Genomic DNA, 15,773 nt, shown 5'->3' with positions numbered 1-15,773 from the left:
AAATTGTTCATTGGAGATAGAGGAGTTTCTTCTGAGTTTTGGGTTGTTTTGACACATCATAGACTGAAAACAATATATATAAAAAAATAAAACCCCATGTTTTGACAGAGGGGGCGGGATTGTCCGGGTGAGGGGGCATTGTCGCGTGAGGGGACAGTACCCCCTCTTGACGCCGGGACTGGACCCACAATTTTTCATGATCATTTAATTGTGACATTTTTTTTTAGAATTTACCCAACTAACATGCATTTCACACATTAACTGTCAAAATAAGTTTCTTTCAAAAGAAAAGACTACATCCTAGGATACTCTGGGACACATCCTCAGTGATGTGTCCCAGAGCATTGGGTGTTTTGGATCTTTCAACATCATTGTAAGTAAGTAAGTAAGTAAGTAAGTAAGTAAGTAGGTAATGTTTTATTTATATAGCACCTTTCACAGACAGAGGTCACAAAGTGCTTTACATCAGCTCATTCACAATCACATTCACACACAGTTGCCAGGCAAGGCACTAGTCAACCACTGGGAGCAACTTGGGGTTCAGTGTCTTGCCCAAGGACACTTCAACACAGACTAGTATAGAATGGGGTCGAATCGCCAACCTCTCGATCAGAGGACGACCCCTCAGGTGACCCAGCCAGGGTTGATCAAGCTCTGGCTGTCTTTATGGCTTTCCTCTTCTCACACTCTGTGATGCCAAGCAGTGAGTAAACTTTGCACAGTGATTGGTTGGCGAAGCCTCAACATCCCAGTTGCAATGGAACTCTCAGTTCTACCATAAGCACTTGCCTTGCAGAGACAAAGGAAAGGATGATGTCTAGCCTCAACTATGTTGTTGTGATGTGGTATGGGAACTTGAGTTGCTTACCCAAGTCTACTCTTAGGAGCAAATTCACTAAAATCTGAAATAAAGGGTAGTAAACCCTAAATCTTTAGTGAATCCGCGCCAAAGTCCCAGTCTTAGTCCGACGCAGGGGTGAGTAGGCCGATTGCTGGTTTGGGTTGTGACTGAGGCTGCTCTCCGCAGGTTTGGGGTTAATTATTAGGGGGCCAAGCCCGCTGGGCCAGGGAACCGCGTATGTAAGCATACGCGGTTCACATATGTCCGCCAGCAGGTGGCGCTGTAACAAAGGTCAATGCGTTTTGGCCAATAACTTCCACACCGTTTGTTGCAAATTTAAAACCTTCATATCCACAGATTCCTTGAATAGCACTGGATCACCTGGGCTAGGCCACGCCCATTTCCGCCTAAACTTTTCTCAGAGTAAAATCGCAAAAACTGGAAAACCTACTTTTGCGAAATCCTTCTTGGGGTTTTGTCCAATCGGCATGAAAGTTAGAGTCTTCAGTTGGACGTGATATCCAGTTATCAAAATGAGTTTGTTTGGGTAAATTATGCGCAAATTATTAACAAGTAAAATTTTCTTGCTAGCAATAAAAATACAAACTGGCGCAAATCTCGGTCAAAATAAATGCTAACAACACCAAATCTGAGATCCTTAGTTGGCTTGTGATTGTGGGGGTACGCGCCAAATTTGAATGATGTAGGCCACTAGGGGGCGCTACAAATAATGAATATTTATATCTCTTAAATGGCAAGAACAATTATTACCAAATTTGGTGGGTATGATCTTGGGTCCCTCCTGAGGCCATATCTCAAGTTTATTTGCGATTGGTCAAAGTGGGCGTGGCTTATTACATCATAACAAAAATAAACAAACATTTATATCAGCTGAATTATGTTGAGGGCTGTAAAATTTACAGGATATAGAAGACCACACAGACCACCCACACCAAAAATTGCGCCACTAAGTGGCGCTATAATTTCAAAAATGTTTTGGCCTTTAACTTTCACAATTTAATTCACATCTTTAAAAACTTCATATCCACATGTTCCCTACATAAAGTTGCATCTTCTGACATAGGCCACGCCCACTCCCACAGCACATTGCTCTTTGTAAGTCACGACATCAAAAACCTATTTTTTCAAATTCCTCTTTGGGGTTTTGTCCAATCAGCGTGAAACTCTGCACGTAGAGTCTTCACTTGGACCTGTTCTACAGTTCAGCAAAAAATTTTGTTCGGGCAAAATATGCGCAAAATATTAACGAGTAAAGTTTTCTAGCTAGCTATTAAAACGCAAACTGTTGCATATCTTCGTCAAAATAATTCCGAACACCACCAATTCTGAGATCCTTGGTTGCCATGAGACTGTGGATGTATGAGTTTATTGAATAAATTAGGCCTCTAGGGGGCACTGCAATTATGAGAAATGTATATCTCCTAAATGGCACAACCGATTTTTACAAAATTTGGTGGGTATGACCTTGGGTCACTCTTGGGACCGTATCTCGAAGTTGATCGCAATTGGTCAAAGTGGGCGTGGCTTATTACTACATAACATAAATAAACAAACCTTTATTTCAGCAGAAGTAATATGTTGAGGGCTGTGAAATTTACAGGGTAACTATAGAAGAGCACACAGATCACCCATACCATAAAGTGCACCACTAGGTGGCGCTATAATGGGTGCAAATGCATTTTGGCCCTTAACTTTCACATTTTAAATCACATCTCCCAAAACTTTACATCCACCTGTTCACAGCAAATGGCACGTTGGCCTGTGTCCTGACGCTCGCCACGAGCCCGTCATCCTTCGTGAAGTACTTCCACGGGCTCCGCGAAACCTGGGGGCTGAGTCGCGCGGGAAGGCTTGGCCCCTTTCATAACTGCTTGCAGTTCTAGTTATAATTGTAATTGCGTAGTTGATAATTAATTACAATTATGGCATAATTAGGGGGCCAAGCCCGCATACGCGGTTCCTAGGACCAGCGGTGCTAGGACTTTTCTCGGAGCAAAATTGCAAAAACTGGAAAACCTATTTATTCGAACTCCTCCTTGGAGTTTTGTCCAATCAGCGTGAAACTTGGCACATAGAGTCTTCAGTTGAACTTGATCGAAAGTTATCAAAATAATTTTGTTTGGGCAAAATATGTGCAAATTATTAACGAGTAAAATTTTCTAGCTAGCTATGAAAATGCGAACTGGTACATATCTCGGTCAAAATAAATGCTAACAACACCAAAACTGAGATCCTTGGTTGGCATGTGACTGTGGGGGTACGTGGCAAATTTGAATAATGTGGGTCACTAGGGGGCGCTGTACATAAGGAATATTTATATCTCTTAAATAGCAAGAACAATTTTTACCAAATTTGGTGGGTATGATCTTGGGTCCCTCCTGAGGCCATATCTCAAATTTATTTGCGATTGGTCAAAGTGGGCATGGCTTATTACATCATAACATATAAATAAACAAACATTTATATCAGCTGAATTGTGTTGAGGGCTGTAAAATTTACAGGGTGAATAAAGAAGACAACACAGACCACCCGTACCAAAATTTGCGCCACTAGGTGGCGCTATAATTGCAAACACATTTTGGCCTCTAACTTTCACATTTTAATTCACATCTTCAAAAACTTCATATCCACGTGTTCCCTATATAGAGTTGTATCTTCTGACAAAAACTTTCTTTTTTTAATTAACTCCTTGGGATTTTGTCTAATCAGCATGAAACTTGGCACGTAGAGTCTTCAGTTCGACCTGATCTAAGGTTGATAAAAGAATTTTGTTGGCTCAAAATATGCGTGAATAACTACTGAGTAAAGTTTTCTAGCTCGCTATAAAAATGCATAACGGTTGCATATCTCGGCGAAAATAAATGCGAACAACACCAAATCTGAAATTCTTAGTTGCCATGTGACTGTAAGGGTATGAGCAAAATTGTAATAATTTACACCACTAGGGGGCAAATATGGGAAATTTATATCTCTTAAATGGCACAACCAAGAGCACACAGATCACCCATACAAAATGTGCACCACTAGGTGCCGCTATAATGGGTGCAAATGCACATTGGCCTGCAACTTTTACATTTTAAATCACATTTCCCAAAACTTCATATCCACCTGTTCATAGCAAATGGCACATTAGCCTGTGTCCTGACGCTCGCCCCAAGCCCGTCATCCTTTGAAACGTACTTCCATGGGCTCCGTGAAACCTGGGGGCCGAGTCACGCGGGATGGCTTGGCCCCTTTTCATAACTGCTTGCAGGCAGTTCTAGGTATAATTGAAGTTGGAATTGAAAAAATAAGTTATTGTGGTTGTTGCATTCTATAGGTGTGCATTCCTTGGATGCCATGGTGAATAATACCTTGTGAATCTTCACACCCATAAAGGTAGTAGTTATTACAGTTTTTCAGCATGAATCATGGTATGCTGTACCTTGCAAAGGACAGTGTTTTTCATTTTTTATCATGAATTGGCTGTTATGAGCTATGTTTTGAAGAGAATTTTTTGTTTAAAAAAAATAAAGAAATCAAGGGGTATACGCTTGATTTAAACCTAGCAAGATGAGAAAAAAATCAGATGAAGGATAATTGTTACAGTGTATGTCACACAGGGGTGTGAGTTTTTTATGTGAGTTTTCAACTTCTTCACCAGCATGTAAATCATCCACTGATAGAAGCAGAGTCAAGTCCAGATATCTTGCAGACCATTTATTCTGTGTTCTCTTTAACAATAAAAACAGGTAGGAAGCAAGATAAAAAGTTCTAAAAGAGTTTTACAGCAAATACAATTTAAAAGATATTTTTGTCCTTCCAAACCTGTATTCATTCCCTTTTTCTTGGTTAAAGTTTGTCAGAGTCCCCCATCCACAAGACGGCGCTGCATCAGGGAGAGCAGCCAATTCGATTTGTCACTCCAGCGCTGCTCTGAAGTCCAGTCTACACGTCACCCGTCCGTGGTCCTCTCCCCATCTGCTGCGATGAAGCAACACACAGAGTCACCCTCTGATAGCCACCCACACAGAGATCACACACAGACACATACGTTGAACTCTTCCCTTCAACTTATCTGGTCACGGCATTGTACGATGATCGTGCGGCGTCAGGTGGGGAAAGATAGTCCACCCCAACCAATTCAAATGGGTAGCTAGTCACAATGGATACAAGTGGAACCTTTACCACCGGCCCGACCTTGGTACAGACGCATTGGGGGCAGGTAGTTGTCCACTCCTTCACGTCTTCCGTCATCCTTGGCCAATAACATTGTTGTCGCAAGATGGTAAGAGTTCTTTCACTGCTTGGGTGTCCCACCTCACCATGGAAAGCCTTCCATACCTTCTTGGTTTCTTTCTTTGGGACTACCACCTGGAAGACCTCTTCTCCAGACCCAGCTGTGTTGTGTAATCGTCCCAAAATGCCATCTCGCAGTATTATCCAGTCCCATTCTCTACGTAGTAGTTTGAAATATGAAGATGAAAAATTACTAACCTCTGGGGCCAGAAGTCCTTGTTCCTTCCTCTGTCGTATCTGCAACAGTTCTGGGTCATTGGCCTGCCGGTCTGCCCAACACTGCTCTTCCTCCACCGTCACCCTACTGGTCAGGGAGGGTATTGGGTCTTGTGGTTCTGATAACCTGGAGAGAGCATCATTTTTTGTTTTGGGTACCTGGCCGGCACTTGGTGGAGTACTTGAAGTTGGCCAGCTGGGCTACCCACCGCTGTTCCACAGCCCCAAGTTGAGCAGTGTCGAGCAGTGTCAAGATGGACCAATGGGTTGTTATCTGTGAACACAGTGAACTCCACCCCATACAGATAGTCCTTGAGTTCTAGCTTAAAAGAGCTATAGTTCTGATCATTCCTTTCAGTTAGCTGGAGGATACGGCTGGCATATGCAATCACCCTCTCTTTCCCATTTTGCACTGGAGCCAATACCGCCCCAAGCCCATCTAAGCTGGCATCAGTGTACAGTCTTAATGGTTGTGAAAAATCGGCATAAGCCAGTATTAGTGCAGTGAGTAAGGCTTCCTTCAGTTGATCAAAGGCTTTTTGGCATTTAAGCGATCATGTGATTGAGGCAGTCCTGCCATGTGTGGCAGTATCATGTGTCAAGGCATTCAAAGGGGTGGCTATTTTAGAGAAAGCAGGTATGAAGCATCAATAGTGCCCTGCAAATTCAAGAAAGGATTTTACCTGTGTCACAGTCTGGGGTACTGTCCATTCTCTTACTGCAGTTGTCTTTGTTGGGTCAGTTGTTACTCCATGCTCACTGATGACATGTCTCAGGTATGTCAGTTCACGCTGGAACAAGTGGCACTTTGAAGGTTGGAGTTTCAGCCCGTGTTTGTGGATGGCACAGGTGGCTACTGAAATCAGGAAAAAACACAGTTACATCATCCAAGTATATCAACAGTGAATCATTTACCAAGTTGCCTAGACATTGTTGCATTGATCTTTGGAATGTAGCAGGTGTATTACATTGTCCAAAAGGAATCCTGTTAAATTTGTACAACCCAAATGCAGTCTTGTCTCTGTCCATTGGATGCATTTCCACTTGCCAATATCCACTCGCCAGATCTAGGGTTGAATACCATCTGGCAATACGGGGCAGCGGGTAGGCGTCTTTGTGTGTGAGCGCATTAAGTTTCCTGTAATCTATGCAAAATCTCCAGCTGCCATCTTTTTTCTTGACAAGCACAATTGGGGATGCCCAAGGACTTGCGCTCTCTGTCACTACACTGCTTGCCAGCATATTCTGTAGCAAAGATCTCAGTTCCACATACAAACTTGAAGGAATAGGTCTGTACCGCTCCCGACTGGGAGGTGCAGAACCTGTGGGTATTCGATGTTTATCCACTCCCGTACGGCCAAAGTCTTCATCATGGCTGGCGAATGCTTTTGACCATTTACGCAGCAGGTTGGTCATCTCCTTTTGTTGGTCTGGAGTTAGACCAATCTCCTTGTAGAGCCTGCCCTGGGTGTGATTCAGGTGCATCTTTAACCTTTACAGTCCCAATGTGTCTCACCTCAACCTACACAACATCTGCTGCCACAATGTTGAGGACAAGCTCTTGGTCCCCTTGTACATCATTTGCTGCCACTTCGATCACTTGTGCCAATGGTTGTCGCTGGGGCACCTCTACAGGGTATGGGTTGGGATTACACAACTGCAGTGGAACCCTTCCACCAATCAACTCTGCTAATGTGCGGCCCACTAGCCTCTCTGCGTCACTTTTTGAGAGAGGTTATATTATTACATTACATGCCTGTTTGAGGGAACCCTCAATACCTGTGTCCATACGAGCATCTCTGTCTGGGGCGAGATGACCACTGGTTGCTGGCGTGGTAACTTAGTCAAGCCTTGGTAAGGGGAAAGTGGCTCTCTGGTGGAGATCCGGTGACATTCTGTAAATGTTTGAACCCAAGCCTGGCTTTCAACCCACGTTATGGTCGTCTTAAACGCAGCCAACCCTGGATGGTTTCCTTGATTTAGAGCAGACCAGACAGGATTAATGATGTTCATTCCAATGCCCTTATTGGGCCTCAGGCATTCATCATTTACGATTATCACCCCCTTTCCAGACACGTGAATTCTCCCTACTCTTTTTTTTTTTTTTTTTTTTTTTTTTTAAAGGATTTTTTTGGCTCTAGTGGCCTTTATATGACAGTTGCTTGACAGGAAGGGGGTTAGAGAGAGCAGGGAATGACACGCAGGAAAGGGTCCCAGGCCGGGAATCGAACCTGGACCCGCTGCAGGTGAGGAACTATAGCCTCCGTACATGGGGCGGGCGCTCAACCCACTGAGCTACACACCACCCCTGAATTCTCCCTACTCTGCAGTCGATCAGAGCATAACCAATGTATGGAATCTTCAGGCCATTCGCAGCACGTAGTTTCAGCCAGTAGGCTTTGTCAACACTGGTCAAGCAGTTACCTTCAAGGTATTTCTCAAATAAACTTTTACTCAGTCGGGTAACCTGTGACCCTAAATCAAGCACAAACGGCACAGCAATTTCATTCATTTTAACAACAACATCAGGACACTCACCACTCAAGGCGGACTTCTTTTGTGACATGGGCCCCACTTCTTGGACGACAGTCCCCACTACTTGGCCCTCAGTTGTAGGGGAATTTAAAAATCCTGCCGCCTGGATGGGATGTGTTGGCACAGATGTTGCACATGGCCAGCTTTGCCACAGCCCAAACAAATGGGCCGGCCCTCTGGATCCCACTGGTAAGTTGCTTGTCATCTGCCTGAGGCACATATGCTGGGGCTGCAGAACTTTGCATTGGTCAAGCACTGGGGTTTGGTGGTTCTTCTATGGCTGTTAGATGCGTCTTGACCTCCTCCATCAGGCTCGCCAAAGGAGCCTTCGTCTGTTCACGAACCTCCACCAGCATGTAAATCACCCACTGATAGAAAAAGAGTCACGTTCAGATATCTTGAAGACCATTTATTCTGTGTTCTCTTTAACAATAAAAACAGGTAGGAAGCCAAGATAAATTGTTCTAAAAGAGTTTCACAACAAAAACCACCATCCACAAGACAGCGCTGCGTTAGGTAGAGCAGCCAATTGGATCTGTCACTCCAGCGCTGCGCTGAAGTCCAGTCTACACGTCATCCGTCCGTGGTCCTCAGCTCGTCTGCTGCGATGAAGCAACACACAGTCACCCTCTGATCACCAACCACACAGAGATCACACACACACATAAGTTGAACTCTTTCCTTCAACTTATCTGTGTGCGTTCCCTTGCAGTTCCTCCTCTCTGTCTTTTATACCCTCTCTAGAGCGCCCCCACCTGTCCTTAATCAGCCGTTCATTAGTCCCGTAGTGCAGTAGAGTCTGTCAATCAGCTGTTTATAGTATTCACACCCAGATATCAATCTTAATTTGAAAATTAATAAACAGAAATACACACAGGCTTGAACACATCACATCAAAGTCTTATATACTTATTGGGTTTCCATACCACTGACAGCCAGATTTTTCCACATTTGACATGTATTTTACAGCTGATTTAAAACATGGGTAAGACATTTAATACATGAGAGGGTAATTGTGATTGACTTTCAGGAAAAAAAAAATTGTAATTTAATTGTTATTAAAAAAAAATGCTGGTCAGCGTAATCATAATTGAATTGTAGTTGAACATGGATAATTAAAGACGTAATTGTAACTGAAAAAGAAATTGACCCCAACCCTGATGGCAACTGTATTGTCTGAGCTGGGACATGCCTATTTTTGAGGGACTAAGCAGATCTAAGCAACAGCAGGCCGCAGCATTACTAAATAAATATCACTCTTTGTTTGCAAAAGATGAAGCTGACTTAGGTTGCACTAACTTGATTCAGCATGAGATCCCCCTGTTAGATGACACTCCTGTACGTCACCCGTACCATTGCATCCTTCCTTCGCAGTATGATATGGTGAGAGCCCATATAAAACAACTGTTGGGCAGCCTAGTAATCAGAGAAAGTAGTAGCCCATATGCATCCCCTATTGTACTGGTGCAAAAGAAGGATGGTGGAATTATGTGTGTAAATTGTGTGTGGACTATCGCCAGCTGAATGCTAAAACCAGGAAGGATGCTTTCCCTTTGCCGAGGATTGAAGAGTCATTGGATGGGCTTGCAGGAGCTAAGTGGTTCTACTCTGGATTTAGCCAGTGCCTATAACCAGGTTGAGGATACTGAAAAGGACAGGGCAAAAACACAACATTTTGCACCCCATTTGAGTTTAATAGGATGCCATTTGGATTGTGCAATGCCCCTAGTACTTTTCAGCGCCTCATGGAGCATATGTTTGGAGACTGCAATTATCAATCTGTCTTACTTTACCTTGATGACGTTTTGTGTTCTCTTCCTCCATTCAGCAGCATTTGGGAAGGCTGGAGGACGTCTTGTCTAGGCTGCAGAAGCAGGGACTTTAAGTAAAATTTACAAGGTGTCCTTTTTTTCAGAAACAGGTGAAATATCTGGGCCATGTAGTGTCACCTGATGGATTTGCAACAGATCAGGATAAGGAAGAGGTGATGAGAGACTGGAAGACCCCCACTAATTTGACTGAGCTTCGATCATTTTGTCAGTTATTATAGGCACTTCATTGCAGGATTTGCGAAGGTGGCTGCTCCTTTGCATCATGTGGTGGCACAACTATGCCCAAGTGCGATGAAGGGTAAAACCCCCAGAAAGCCATTGGCATCAGTTTGGACCGCGTGTGAAAAGAAGTTTGGTCACCTTAAGAATGCATTAGTGTCCACCCCAGTGTTGGCCTATGCTGATTTTCAGAGGCCATTTGTGTTGGAGATAGATGCAAGTGTAGCCCATGTAGAAAAACACACCCATTAGTTTTAGTCAATAAAAGAATATTTATTTTATTAGTTTTGTTTGTATATGTAAGCAAAGTTTAAATGTCCTATTGCACTTGAATGCATCACATGACCCCACGCGGAGGATACAGAGTCTTCAACTGCCAATCAGAGGCTACGCAGGTCACGTCCAGCCTGTCAGCTCAGAGGTGAGGCGCATGCGTGTTGTCCTCCCGGTCTTTTCCAACCTCGGACGCGAGAGTGAAAGCAGCCACGCAGCGGAGTAGAAAAAAAGACGGAAAGAGGAGAAAATACGCGAGTTAAACTGAGAGAGGAGAGAGAAAGTGTCAGTGCACTTACCTACTGGAAGCCTGGAGCCAAGAGACGGAAAACGTCGGTAAGATGAGTCAATATTGGATGAAAGGAGAGCTAGCTGATACTTAGCATCATCGTCCATGCCCATGATAGCTTTGTGTCTCGCAGACTAAAGCCACGTGCCTTCCCTGCAGCAGCCATTGTGAGCCCCGACAAGGTGCTCAGCTTTGAAAGACAGATCAACGGTGAGAAACATGGCTCTGTGGCCGCTCTGGTGCTATTTTTCTGTTGGCTCTGTGTGCTAAAAGGAAGTAGTAGCGCTATTAAAGTCTATAGGATGAACTGAGATGAATAATGATGCAGTGTTTTACACATGTATTTTCTGAGTTTATTATTTTATGCTGATATATATACTAAAAAGTGATAAAGTTATTAAAAGTATTTTAGTAAATTATTTTAGAGTGAAATTATAATTTATTTTATAAATACGAAGTGTTGAATGACTTTATTTTACCTCAACTGTGAATTTGAGGATGTCAGAGGGTGATTGGGGTGCGGTTCCTCCCACACTAGTAGGCCTATGGTGTGGGAGAAATTAAGCATACTACTTTAATACCTCTGAACTACAATTTTTATACTGTTTTATGTATATATGTTATTCTGATTTTGATATGGTTATGATATTTTGAATGTAAATCATACAAAAGTCAGGTGTCAAAATTCCAAACGCAGTTATTGTCAGTGGAATAACTCTGAAAAAGATGAACAGATGGTTGACTTTCTTAAAGAGTATAGTAAACTGGAGAGAATCCTTCTGGTCGATGATTCACAGTCCGAATTTCACAAAAACCTGATCATTGAATATTCCAGTGGTTCAGCCTTAGAAAGTTTAGAACCTCTTTTACCGTACACGTGCAAAGCACAAGATGACCCCACCATTGTTTATGAAGTTAGGACACTGAGTAGCGCATATGCTACCAAGGTAGGAGGAAATGTTACTAAGACATACTTAGCTGAGCTTAAGGAACTAGCCAAGCTGAGTGGCAAAGACTATAGTGAGGTATTGAAAGAGATGACGTCACAGATTGGGGAAGATGTTGAAGCCATCCAACCCGCAACTGAAGAATTCTCCCCTGCACATGTTGAGACCACTGTCGCATCTCCGCCCACACCTAAAGAGCGACAGCCTGAAACCTCATTCTCTGATGTCACCCCAAGCAACTATGGTGCAACTGACCATGTCCCCCGCACCAATGAAAAGAGAGTACCGTCCCTTTCAGTAAGTGATATGAATCCACCTGACATTCAGAAGGTCATGGTCGAGCACATCGTAAGGAGGTAAGATGTCATCCCACTCATGCAATCCCAAGTGAGATTACGTTCTTTCTCCGGGAAGACTCCCAGACCTAATAACGAAACTGATTATGACACATGGCGCACACAGATTGAACTGTTCCAAAATGATCCCAGCATGTCCCCCCTGCAAAAATCCAAAAAAATTCTTGAGAGCTTGCTTCCACCAGCAACTGATGTAGTCAAGGGTTTACGACCGGAGTCACCACCTGCAGCCTGCCGACAGCTCTTAGACTCTGCCTTTGGTACTGTGGAAGATAAGGAGAAACTTTTCGCTCAATTCCTGAACACCCTCCAGGATCCTGGTGAGAGATCTTCCGCATACCTTCATCGACTCCAACTAGCATTAAACCTGGCTACAAAAAGAGGGGGAGTTACATGTGAAGAAGTAGACAAACATCTCCTTAAGTAGTTCTGCAGGGGATGTTGGGATAACACCCTGCTCAGTGCCCTGCAACTTGAACAAAAGAAGAGCAGCCCACCCCAATTCCCAGACCTCTTGTTAATGATTCGCTGTGAGGAAGATTGACAGCAAGCAAAAACCAGCCGAATGAAGAAACATATTGGTATCACAAAACAAGATGTTAGAACATGTGCGCGTGTTTTTAATGTCTGGGTGGCTGACAATTATTTTCTTATCCTCTGTCAGAAGGAACTGGAACATCAACGATGAAGAAGCCTTTGATGTAATTCCAAACTTCTTTAATGAACTCTTGCAGTGGTTACATGGGGGTTGAATAGTATTATGTGTGTGTGTGTGTGTGTGTGTGTGTGTGTGTGTGTGTGTGTGTGTGTGTGTGTGTGTGTGTGTGTGGTTTTCTGGAAACAGTAGAAAGGAGGTAAACATAATTAGGATATGGTTGAATGCAGGTAACAAACCAACAGGCAAACAAATGCACCCTGAACAGGCCAGCGGTCTGAGGGCCAATGGCGCCTCCTCTTGGATGTATTTATGTACTGCACTCAACTATTGAGGCTGCAGTCGATGCAAAGGAGTGCAATATAACATTAAACACTATGGAAAAAACCACAGTTATAATACAGTAAATAATAGTCACTTTGATGTATGTTATGTTCAGGGAACCCTTAACTGACTAGCCACGTGTCAGGCTGCCTCGGGGCTGAGTGAAAGACTACACTTAACATGCAAACTATGCATAGAAACATATACACATATATTGCAAAACACTAGGCTACATGGCAAGTATAACTAAAAGGCAACAATACTGTAACACAGGGGGACTTACTTGTTATTGACGCACACAGATGCAGCACATGTAACAACAACGTAACAAAGAGAAACTAGTCCGGGCTTAAACGGGTGGAGTGGAATGTACCATTGCAACGGGGGAACATGGAACAGTCCAAACGACACCGACCTCAGGGGGTTTTCTACAGCCGCCTCCTAATGTGCATGGCAGATTAGTAATAACAAAAAGCCCATGTGGTTAAGCGCTATCTGTCGGCATAACAGGTAAGACAACAAGTTTAGCTACCGGGCGTTGGTACGTGTGTTCCCCAATAGTCACTTCAGCCGCTCTGACCTGTCCATCCGAACTGGGAAAAACCTGTGAGACCTTCCCCACCAGCCAGAGTGCCCGTGGGAGTTGTGCATCCACCACCATGACGACTTGTCCGACTGTCAGAGGTGAAACAGTCCTTTGCCACTTCTGGCGGTGCTGAAGTGCAGGTAAGTAACGCTGAGTAAATTGAGTCCAGAAGTGGTCAGCGATCACCTGGCTGTGGCGCCACTTACGCCTGCCAAGCTGTTCTCTTATGCCATACACAGCTTGAGGCAGGGAGGCGTCCCGCCGCCCCATGAGCAGCATGTTTGGAGTGATTGGGTCAATGTCTGCAATGTCAGAGGATACGTAACCAAGCGGCTTAGAATTAAGTATTCCCTCCACTTCGATGAGGACAGTGTGCAGTAAGTCCTCAGAGACACTCTGTCCTTGGAGAACGACCTGGAGTGCAGATGTAACTGAGCGAATTTCCCGCTCCCACGCTCCCCCAAAATGTGGAGAGTGTGGGGGGTTAAAGTGAAAAGTGATGCTTTGTTCGCTGAGCTTCTCCTGCAGTTGGGGCTCCATGGCTTTGAATGCCTCCTGGAGCTCTCTGTTGCCTCCTCTGAAGTTCGTACCCTGGTCGCTTATTATTTCGAAAGGATTTCCTCTCTGTGCAATAAAACGGCGTAGGGCCATGAGGAAAGAGTCAGTGTCCATACCACTATGCAGCTCAAGGTGAACACAGCGAGTAGTGAGACATTTAAATATAATGCCCCAGCGTTTCTCCTGTCGCCTGCCTATCTTAATAGTAAACGGGCCGAAGCAGTCTATTCCGGTGGACCAGAATGGAGGCTGCTGCAGGCGTAGCCAACTGGCAGGGAGGTCTGACATTTTGGGTGTAACAGGATTAGCTCGCCACGTTTTACACTCAAGGCAGTGATGTTGATGTTTCCTGATAGCTTGTCTACCTCTCAAGACCCAGTATGTGCGCCTTAATTCATCAAAAACACGTTCGGGGCCTGGATGCATGAGGCGAGAGTCATAGTCTTTAATAATGAGCTGAGTAATGGGGTGCTCTGGTGACAGCACAATAGGGTGCAGAGTGTCAACGTCGATATTCTCTGCTCGGCGGAGGCGCCCACCTACACGGATCAAACCTAACTGTGTGTCATACTCAGGAGACAGATTGTTAAGTTTGCTGTCTGAATGTACATCCTTCCCAGCTGAAAGTGCTTTTACCTCTGCAGGGAAACTATCTAGCTGTGCCAACCTGAGCAGCTGGATTTCTGCCTCTATACGCTGGTCTGCAGACATAGGCGGGGCAGCCGCCCCGTGAGAGGACAGGTAGGTCGCCTGTACTAAATCAGCCCAGGAATCATGAACTGCAAGATCAGACTGTGTGAGGCAAACAGAAACATAGGCACAGAGAGCTGATTTCTTAAATTCACTGTCTTCTTCAGAGTCATTACTCACAGAAGGCCGGGATGGCCAGTGTTCAGGGTTTTGCCTCAGGAAGGATGGTCCGTCCCTCCATTGGCCTGGGGCAGACAGTTCCAGCAGCACTTTGCCCCGAGTAATGTCGTCTGCTGGGTTCAGAGCAGAGGGAACATGTCTCCAGCTGGCACCCTCTGTGAGCTCCTGTAACTTAGCAATGCGAGTACCGACAAACACTTTATATTGACAGGACTCGGACTGGATCCAGTTCAGAACAGTAGTAGCGTCTGTCCACAAAACAGTGTCACTGATTGGGAGAGTCAGCTCATTGATGAGGAGTTTAGATAACTGTGCTCCTGCCAGCGCTGCACATAGCTCTAAGCGGGGGATTGACAGTTGTCTTTTTGGTGCCACTCGGGACCTGGCCATGGCGAAGGCGGTGTGTACCTCATGTTCTGCTGACTCAAATCTCAAATAGGCCACTGCTCCATAAGCGCGCTCTGATGCATCACAGAATACATGCAGCTGCACAGTTCCGTCTCACGTCTCTGGAGTCGTGTAACATCTGGGCATGCAAATGTCTGGGAGAAACTTTAACTCGCTCACCCACTCTTGCCACAACTGGAGCAGCTCGCCATCGATTGGCTCATCCCAGTGTCTTTCCTTCTGCCACAGCAGTTGCACGATGAGCTTGGCCCGTGTTGTGAAGGGAACAAAGAAGCCCAGCGGGTCGTATTGTGAGGCGAGAATGCTGTAGATGTTCCTCATTGTCGGCTCTTGATCAGGTGGTGAGCGACATCTGTAGCTGAGGTGGTCAGATGAGCAGTGCCAGGCGAGCCCGAGGGTTGGTTCTTGTGGGTCTGATTTCTGAGTGGTCAACCACAGCTCACAGGTGGGGGACCTTGCATCTGAGGGGAGATGTGCTACGGCCTCAGGAAGGTTACTAGCCCACTGCCTGACCTCAGAACCACCTGTAGCTAACAGCTCTCTGGTATTGTCAATCAGGGGTTGC

This window comes from Gouania willdenowi, chromosome 9, assembly GCF_900634775.1.
Source record: "Gouania willdenowi chromosome 9, fGouWil2.1, whole genome shotgun sequence".
Taxonomy (NCBI): Eukaryota; Metazoa; Chordata; class Actinopteri; order Blenniiformes; family Gobiesocidae; genus Gouania; species Gouania willdenowi.
Note: the sequence above shows the minus strand (reverse complement) of the source record.